At 28.9% G+C, this 8,285-nt stretch overlaps 1 long non-coding RNA gene across 1 annotated transcript; it reads left to right on the top strand.

Moving 5' to 3' along the window:
* The first annotated feature begins 3,648 nt into the window (after positions 1-3,648).
* Positions 3,649-4,378, top strand: LOC148212450 (uncharacterized). The gene is made up of 2 exons (XR_015789909.1): positions 3,649-3,729; positions 3,835-4,378. It is a non-coding gene; the product is annotated as an uncharacterized LOC148212450 (long non-coding RNA).
* Positions 4,379-8,285: the final 3,907 nt, after the last annotated feature.

Genomic DNA, 8,285 nt, shown 5'->3' with positions numbered 1-8,285 from the left:
ACAATTATTAAGAAACAAGAGAAAATTCAAGCGGATTAAATACTGGAGCATGACTTCACCGATATCGCTCTTTAAATTTTCCTACAATTTTAATCAACATTTTTCTAAACCAAGGTCGTTGTTGGCAGATTCTACACCCTATTGACTCGATATTCTTTCTCAAGCATTAACGATTTTCTTTGAAAAGTAGAGTTTCTATATCTCTATAAATATTCCGACAATTCAAATTATTAAGCACGTAGAACCCAAAATATGCCACAAATTTAACAAAAACATCTTTATCTCTCCCTTTAATCAGGGAGAACTAGTCAAGCCTAGTCAAAAATCTGGAATCAACTTAAAAGAATGACAAAATCTAACAATACATTAAAAATAGTTTAGAAGAGAAATCATTAAAGAACATGGAAGAATAAAGTTTTATGAAGTCTACATCAATGCACTAGAAAAGTGTATTTAACTCATGCTTGAATCCAAAAGGATAATCATAATCAACAGCTTTAATCAACAACATTGAAGGAAGTTCAAGCAAAAGAGAGTAAGAATAAGAGAAAAAATAAACAAATCTGACCATCTCTCGAGTTTCCGTTCTTTGTGTTTATCCTGTTTCTCTGAAAAATCTCTAACTTTTCTCTCTAAAAATGTATTTTGGTCCAAAATTCCCTTCTCTTTTCTCCCCTTCTGCGATTATTGTTAAAATGAAAATTTTGTATGTGTAAAATCGATTGTGACACCTTGGCGTCCAACATGTTGGACTTTTGACTCATTTTCCTCTTCAATTGTTCTTTTACTCCACTTCTTTAAATCAACTCCTACAAAAGAAGGAAGAATCAAAAAACAAATAAACTGCCCAACAAAAACTACCAAAATGGCTCAAAAGACATTGTTACACAAGTAATATTTGGACTTTTTAATAATGCAAAATTGGAAATTTATTTTCAAAATATTACTCTCCCAAAATTTATTCTAAAAATAATACTCGAAGAATTGTAGGTCATCTATTCAACCTATGCCACTTCAACGTTTCCAACTCGTGTGGTGCCCCACACCCGCTTTTTTTGAAAAAAAAAAAAAAATCCTAGCATATGTTATCTCTTAAAATAAATGACATATACCAAATTTAAATAGTTTGCCACTTTTTTGGGTGCTTATACTCCCGCTCTTTAATTTAAAGGTTTTGGGTTTAAGTATCCACAATCTCTTTTTTTTTTCCTTGTTTTTTTATCCAATAGAATATTATATTACAATTTTTTCCTCTTTTAAAAAAAATTAAATAAATGTTATGTATTAAAATTTATCTTTTTTCAAAAAGAAAATAAACTACTAATTTAAAAAAAATAATTACTATAAAAAATATCTTATTTAAGAAAATTGTAATTATTTTAAAATTTATCTTCTCTTCTAAAATAAAATAAACTAATAGTTATAAAAAATAAAATAAAATAACTACTATTTAAAAATATATTATTTAAAAAATTGTAATTATTTTGTTTATATTTTAAAATGAATTGTCTCCGAAGAAGATACATTTTAATATAAGTGACATTTACTTAAATTTGTTTAAAATGAAAAAATTGTGTAGCATTTTAAAAAAAATATATTTTTGAAGAAAAGATAGACTTTATTTTAAAATTAAAGTAAATAAAATAAAGTATATTAATATAGTAATTATGGTATTTACAAATATTTGATAGGAAAAAAAACAAATAATTTCAATTTTTAAAATAATATATATTTATATTGTAATCAACTTTTTTTTTTTTAGAATTAGTCGTTTGTTTTATTTTAGAAGAGAAATTAAAATTTTAATAAGTAACCTTTATTAAAATTTATTTAAAAATAAAAAGAGATTGCAATATAATATTATATATTTGAAAAAAAAATGACATTGTAGAGATTTGAACCCTAGACCTTAAAATGATAAGGTGGAACTATAGCATTAAATTTGTATATGTCATTTTTTGAAATGTCAACGTGCTATAATTCTTAAAAAAATAAAATAAAATAAAGTTTGTGGCGCTTTGCAAATTGGAAATAGTAAAGTGATATAGGTTGACTTCTCTTAGCTAGAGACGACCTACAATTTTTCAAACATTATTCTCATCCTTATCGAACGTGTTTGTGTTATAATAAAGTTAACTTCAACATTACTCTTTTCTCATTTTTTATATTAATTAGTTCTAGCCTTGTAGGTACTTAGTAAACTTTATTTGTGTTAAAGTACACAAACATGTAGACAGAAATTTTTAGGTAAAGGAATTGAAAAGATTAAAATATTATGCAAATAAGTGGATTTTAACTCGTGTGTGTTGAATTGATGTATAAAAGCAATCAACGATAAATTAATATTACAAAACTATAATAGAAACAACGGTAGATTAACATATTTTGACAAAACTTTTACAAATGAAGTTTTCAATAATCCACAAATTTCTTAATTTATTCATATTAAGAATGGACGAACTTTTTTCTTTTTTCTTTTTCTTTTTTTAATAGAATGAGGACCCTTTTTTTACTACAATATATTGGGTGGGAAATTGAACTCACAACCTCTTGGTTAGAGATATATGTCAATTACCATCTGAGCTAACCGATCGAGTTAGTTGGGCAGGGCATCTATGTCACAGAACCTTTGTCACCAAGACAATAGCTAAGTAAGCAAGCAAAAAGAAGATGCTAGAAAATGTGAGCTTGCTTTAGGGAATGAGGACCATTAATCTTTAGTATATCTCTACAAAATATACAACTCCTCGTAGATATACTTTTTAGTATTAAAAATGATGTTAATTATGAGTCAAATTAAGCCTTGACCCCACTCCCAAAATCATAAGGTTATTTTGATATATAGGTTTAGAATGTTTAAATTGAAGCTCAGTATTTTTTTTTTTTAAATGTAACTTGTATTATCATTTACTTGATTTGTGAATCTTAGATATACATTTTTTTAAAGTAATGTTTGATTTTAAAGTTAGCATCATCTTTTTATTTGATGCCATGAGATTAACTAATCTATGATTTTTAAGAATGGTAGACAAAGGTAAAGTAAAAGGTTTCAGTCACACCTCTCTTGATCGAAGGTAATAAATGCTCTCGTCATCCTCTAAAAGCTCTTAGATGATTGTATGACATTATTTACAACAAATTGTTGTCTTTAATTTTAGTTTTTCTTTTTTATTTATTCTTTTTCTCTCTAAAAAAATCTAATCTATGATTCGAATATAGATGTGAACTCTGTCTTCAGTCAAGTCCATATATACTATATAAATTTAGGCTTTCAAATCCACAAATCAAATCTCTTCGAGGTGCTTTCCAATGTCTTACGTAAGTAATAAAGATCAAATAAATAGGGCAATGTAGCATTCTCCCCATGGGTAATTTCACAGGAAACTAAACTACAAATGCAGATGAAAAACACAGTCTCTCCATATATGGAAAAAAAAAGCCTAAAATCTAGTTTTCCTAGCTATGCACACAAATTTTTCTCATCTCAATCATTCAAATGGATTTTTTATTTTTTATTTTTTGAGGAAAAAAAAGACAATTTCGAAGATTTGTGGGCAACCCACTTGACATTTGGCTTGCTTGGTGGAGATGAAAAATTCCACTAGAATAACTCATATAAAAACCAATACAAAATCCTCCTCCTTCTCCATATATAAACGAGAGAGAGAGCCACAAAACAACCTACAAACATTATTTTCACTCTCTCAAAAGAGGTGGTCGTCAAAAATAGTAAATTATTCACTCTTTTTCCCTTCCTTTTCACTATCAAACCCCCTTTAAAATTCATGCAAAATCCATAAAGTTCTAACTCTTTGTCACAATTTTTTTTTTCAGCTGAGATTATGAGACGTGTAGCGATTGCACTAGCGGTGGTGTTTTTGATTATCGTCAACGGTTGCTTCCCTGTCGATGGAAGGCATTTGAAGGAGACGAGAAACTTAAGAGGCACGCACCATTATGAAACTAGCGAATATAACCACCATGGTTGCTATAGAAGCGATTATAATTGCTGGAGTAATAGAAAGCAGATTGGAGAATAGTTTGCCTCTTCTCTATATACGTACGTATATATGGGAAGAAGAAAATGCGTATTTGCCTACATATCGGTCCATAAGAGTTCTTACTGACTTTCGAATCTGGTATATTTTCGTTCATTGGTTTCGTTCTATACATGTAATAGATAAGTAGATCGTCAAAGTCTTTGAGCCACTACATTAGAAAGTTAATTAGTAGGAGATTGACCGATTTGTAGGTAAGTATTTTCTATTCATTAGTGTATAGTATAGTGAGATGTTGTATATGTAGTATTTAATTTGTAGGTCAATAATGAACGATGCCATGCAACATACATGTATTAATTACGACGTTGTGGATTTAATTATTGTGTTTTTTATATTAAAGTTGTTTGATAGAGTTGTTTTTAAAAATTGATTGGTTTATTCTAAAATATATTTAATGGTGTGTGATTAACATCATACTATTCACGTTGTTGTCAACATGAGTTTAACTCAGTATAATTGACACATGTACTCTGACTAAGAGATTATGAGTTTGAATCTCTCACCTCACTTGTTGTACTATTCAGGTTGTTGAACAAATGGCAATTTTGGTTTCTAAATGCATGTTAGGAGAATAATGTTGAAGAAAATTACTCTTATAAAAATAAATGATATCTAACTTTAAATATATATATATATATATATATATATATATACAAACTACTCCTATAAAAATAAATGATATCCCATGATGGCCACGTATGGAATTAGTAATTTCTATATGTGTTTCTCGGCACCAAATATTCTAGGGTTAGGCGGTTGTCCCGTGAAATTAGTCGAGGTGCGCGTAAACTAACTCGGATACTCACGGATATAAAAAAAAGCATATCCAACTTTAAATAAGATAGCCTAACATTAACTATAAGTAGGAACGATTCGTACGATATAAATAACGCGATAAGATCTTTGTATAGATTAAACCTAAAAGTAAAATCTATGTGAGTTTAGACTTAAAATGAACAATAATAAAAGGCAAGCTTTCAAAAGTTTTTTGAGAATTATGTATAATCATTTTGAAATTTTTTTAATAAAACTTTTTCTTTCTACAAACCATGTTTGAATAACTGTCTTTCAAAATATTTTTTCTTTAGGTCTTCCCTTATCAGTCTATTCTCGTAAATGATCAATTCTTAAGGAAAAGAAAAATGAACAATCCAGTATCCAAAAAAGAAGGGTTGAACTGTCTTTTAGTTGGATGCTCATTTGAACTTTTAGGCTCTAATATTATCATATCAATATTTATATGGCTCATCTCAAAATTAATTGGCAAAGGAGCGTAGTAACCCAGTTATGTTATAAATATTTGTTAATAGATAAGATCAATTTTTGCTACAAATTTTTAGCATTGTTGCCCGAGATGATTGTGTATAATTTTTTTCCTAATATTTTTACTAATTGGCTTTGATTTTAATTTAGCGTTGCCCAAACTTAATATCACGACTTTATAATGATTTAGGGGTGGGTTTGATATACCTTTTTATTTAAGCAATTTTATTGCACTCCCTTTTTAATCATCATCTCTTAACTGACTTACCTGGTTAAACTACAAGAGTGTCAACCACTTTAAAAAAATTTCAATAATCGTCATCTCTAAAATGCTTCTTGCAATCCAAATTTTTTTAAGTATTTTTTATTTATTACCGAACACTATAATTTTTTTAAAAAGAATTTTTAGTTAGCTAAAATTACTTAGGAAATTATACTACAGAAACCTTAAATTAGTAATTGTTTCAAAATGTTTGTAGAAAAAGGGGTTTTATTTAAAAATAACTTTTTTCAAAAACACATTTCAAATGCACTATGTTAGACTTGAAAGTGGTTGAAAAAAACTCAAAAACTATATTCTACTGATGTCTAAACTAAGTTTGATCGAATTCCAAGGTTTATATTCACATGTATGACTCTCCATTTGGTACTTGGTAGGCGTGCTACTATCTTCATGAGATTATACATACATCTAAGTCTGAAATCATACACTAATTTTTTTTATATACTACCCAATCCTACTACATTTGATTACGGAGAGAAATTCGTAGGATATTAAATTCTCTATGGTTTGAATCCATTCCTTCTAAATTCTTTAGAATTTATATTGACCATTTTGGACCAGTAGACCAGCCTATGATGATTAATCAATATACACCGCATTAAAATTGAAAACCCTACTCATTAATGTGTAATTAAGCATGTCAATTTTTTCCCATAGTTGATTTGCACTTATTTGATGCATTGGTTGGTAGGTGTTGATTTACACATCTTCAAACTCTTTTTACTTGGTAGGTGCAACTATTTTGATGGATTTTTAACAACTTAATTAGACCCAATTACCCACTCAATCAAATTATATTGTCTCACTTTAAAAAAAAAAAAAAAGTGTCCAAATTAAATAAACTTTTTTTCCTCTCCATTTTCTCTCTTGACAGAAGTATCGGCTTACAAGTACTGTTGCTTGTTTTCATTTCAAAATTAAGAGTGTGTTTGATTATTACATCACAATCCTACCATTAATTTACCATTTGTATGTAGTTTTCTTTATAAAAAAAAAAATTGTTGACTATACAAAAGAACAATAAATGATTTACGATAGAAAACACATTGTGGTATTTTATATAGTTTGACAATTATATTGTAAGCATGATTTATCATATTGGATTGGTCAAAATTCAAATAAGTTTCTTTGTTAAAACATATTTAAGAGGACTAGATATCAACCATCATGGGTGGCTTATTTGTCCAGAGGGATTAAGGTTAATTAAGAGAAACGAATTCAGATGACCCTTTATCTTAGGAATTAGAAATTCTCGTGTTTTCCGATACCAAATGTGTCGTATGATTACCTCTAATTTTTCATAATAAAAAAATAGTTTCATTTAATCCATCTAATACCTTTAGTTTAGTGTTAACTAGCTAGACAAAACTAATTAAACTATACACTTTTTTTATTAATTTTGTAATATTAATAGGTTGTATTCTTTTTTTTTCTTTTTTATACTGTGGAGGTGAGGCTTTTAACCGGCCACAATATTTTGTGTCGAGAATATATGCCTTTACTAGTTGAATTAAGGTGGACAATAGTTTTTTTTTCTTTTTTATTGACGTGAGATTTTTTTATGCCACAATCATGATTATCATTAACATTATAAAATTAATCTTAAAAATCTAATTAGTTTACCTATTGTTGTAGCGAAAAGAAAAGGTAATAACATAAGCACTAAAAAGTTAGTTGGCAGAACTTATGAACCAAATAAATGAAGACTCAAAACACCTAAAAACATAGTTTTTTAGTACCCTAAAAACACAGTATCTTATATATAATTGAAGTTACTCTAATCTATAACCTATCACCTAAATAAGCTAGCTTTTGAGTTGATTGGTGATTTAACCACATTAAACGGTCTTATGTTGGAATCCTGTATAAGCAAACACCTAAAAATATAAATTTATATCCCCGTATTATAATTATAATTATAATTATAGCATAGAATATACATTTAATTTATTAGTGGGATTTTCCTATTTATCCTCCAAAGGGCAAATAAATTTCCATCGACCCCATCATTAAATTGATTTCCAAAGGCAACTTTTTAAAGCAATATTGGGCAACGCACTTAATCTTGTCCCACTTGGTGGAAATCCCCACCTCCATAATTTCAACTCATAGCCGTGTCAAAACCAAGAACACCCCTCAATTCCTTCTTCTTCAAAACCTTATGCAAAGAGGGGAATTACTCCATAATATCACAACGAGTTTCTTGATCTAGCTCCAATTTTTCTAACCCGAAGAGCAAAAACAAGAAAAAAATGAGAAGAATTCTATTGCTTGGCTTCGCAATTGGGCTGTTGCTTCTGATTAGCTCCTCTTTGTTTCCTTCAGCTGATGCAATAAGGCGACCAGCAGCCATGGAAGCTCAGAAGGTGGAAGAAAAATGGCAGCCTAGTAATAGTGAAGATGGGAAGGGCCATATTGGTCATTTCCCAGATGAGAGCAGTCCAAAGAACCACCATTTCATCCCAAGAGAAGCTTTCAACAACTATGGAGGCAGTGATAATGGTGGAGGCTAAACCTAAATTACCCTTGTGGCTATGGTTGTTTGGTTTTAATTAGTACTTTTTATTTACTTAGTTTTTTTAAACTTTGATGTATGTTTAATAATGTTTGTGGAACATCATCCTTGGCCTAGAATATGGCTCATGGGATGTATATGCTAGAGGTTTGGTTTTTTGCTC

Source organism: Momordica charantia, assembly GCF_013281855.1.
Source record: "Momordica charantia cultivar OHB3-1 chromosome 3 unlocalized genomic scaffold, Mcharantia_2.0 BLBB01000003.1, whole genome shotgun sequence".
Classification (NCBI taxonomy): domain Eukaryota; kingdom Viridiplantae; phylum Streptophyta; class Magnoliopsida; order Cucurbitales; family Cucurbitaceae; genus Momordica; species Momordica charantia.
The sequence above is the reverse complement of the archived record's forward strand: the minus strand, read 5'-3'. Positions and strand labels throughout refer to the sequence as shown.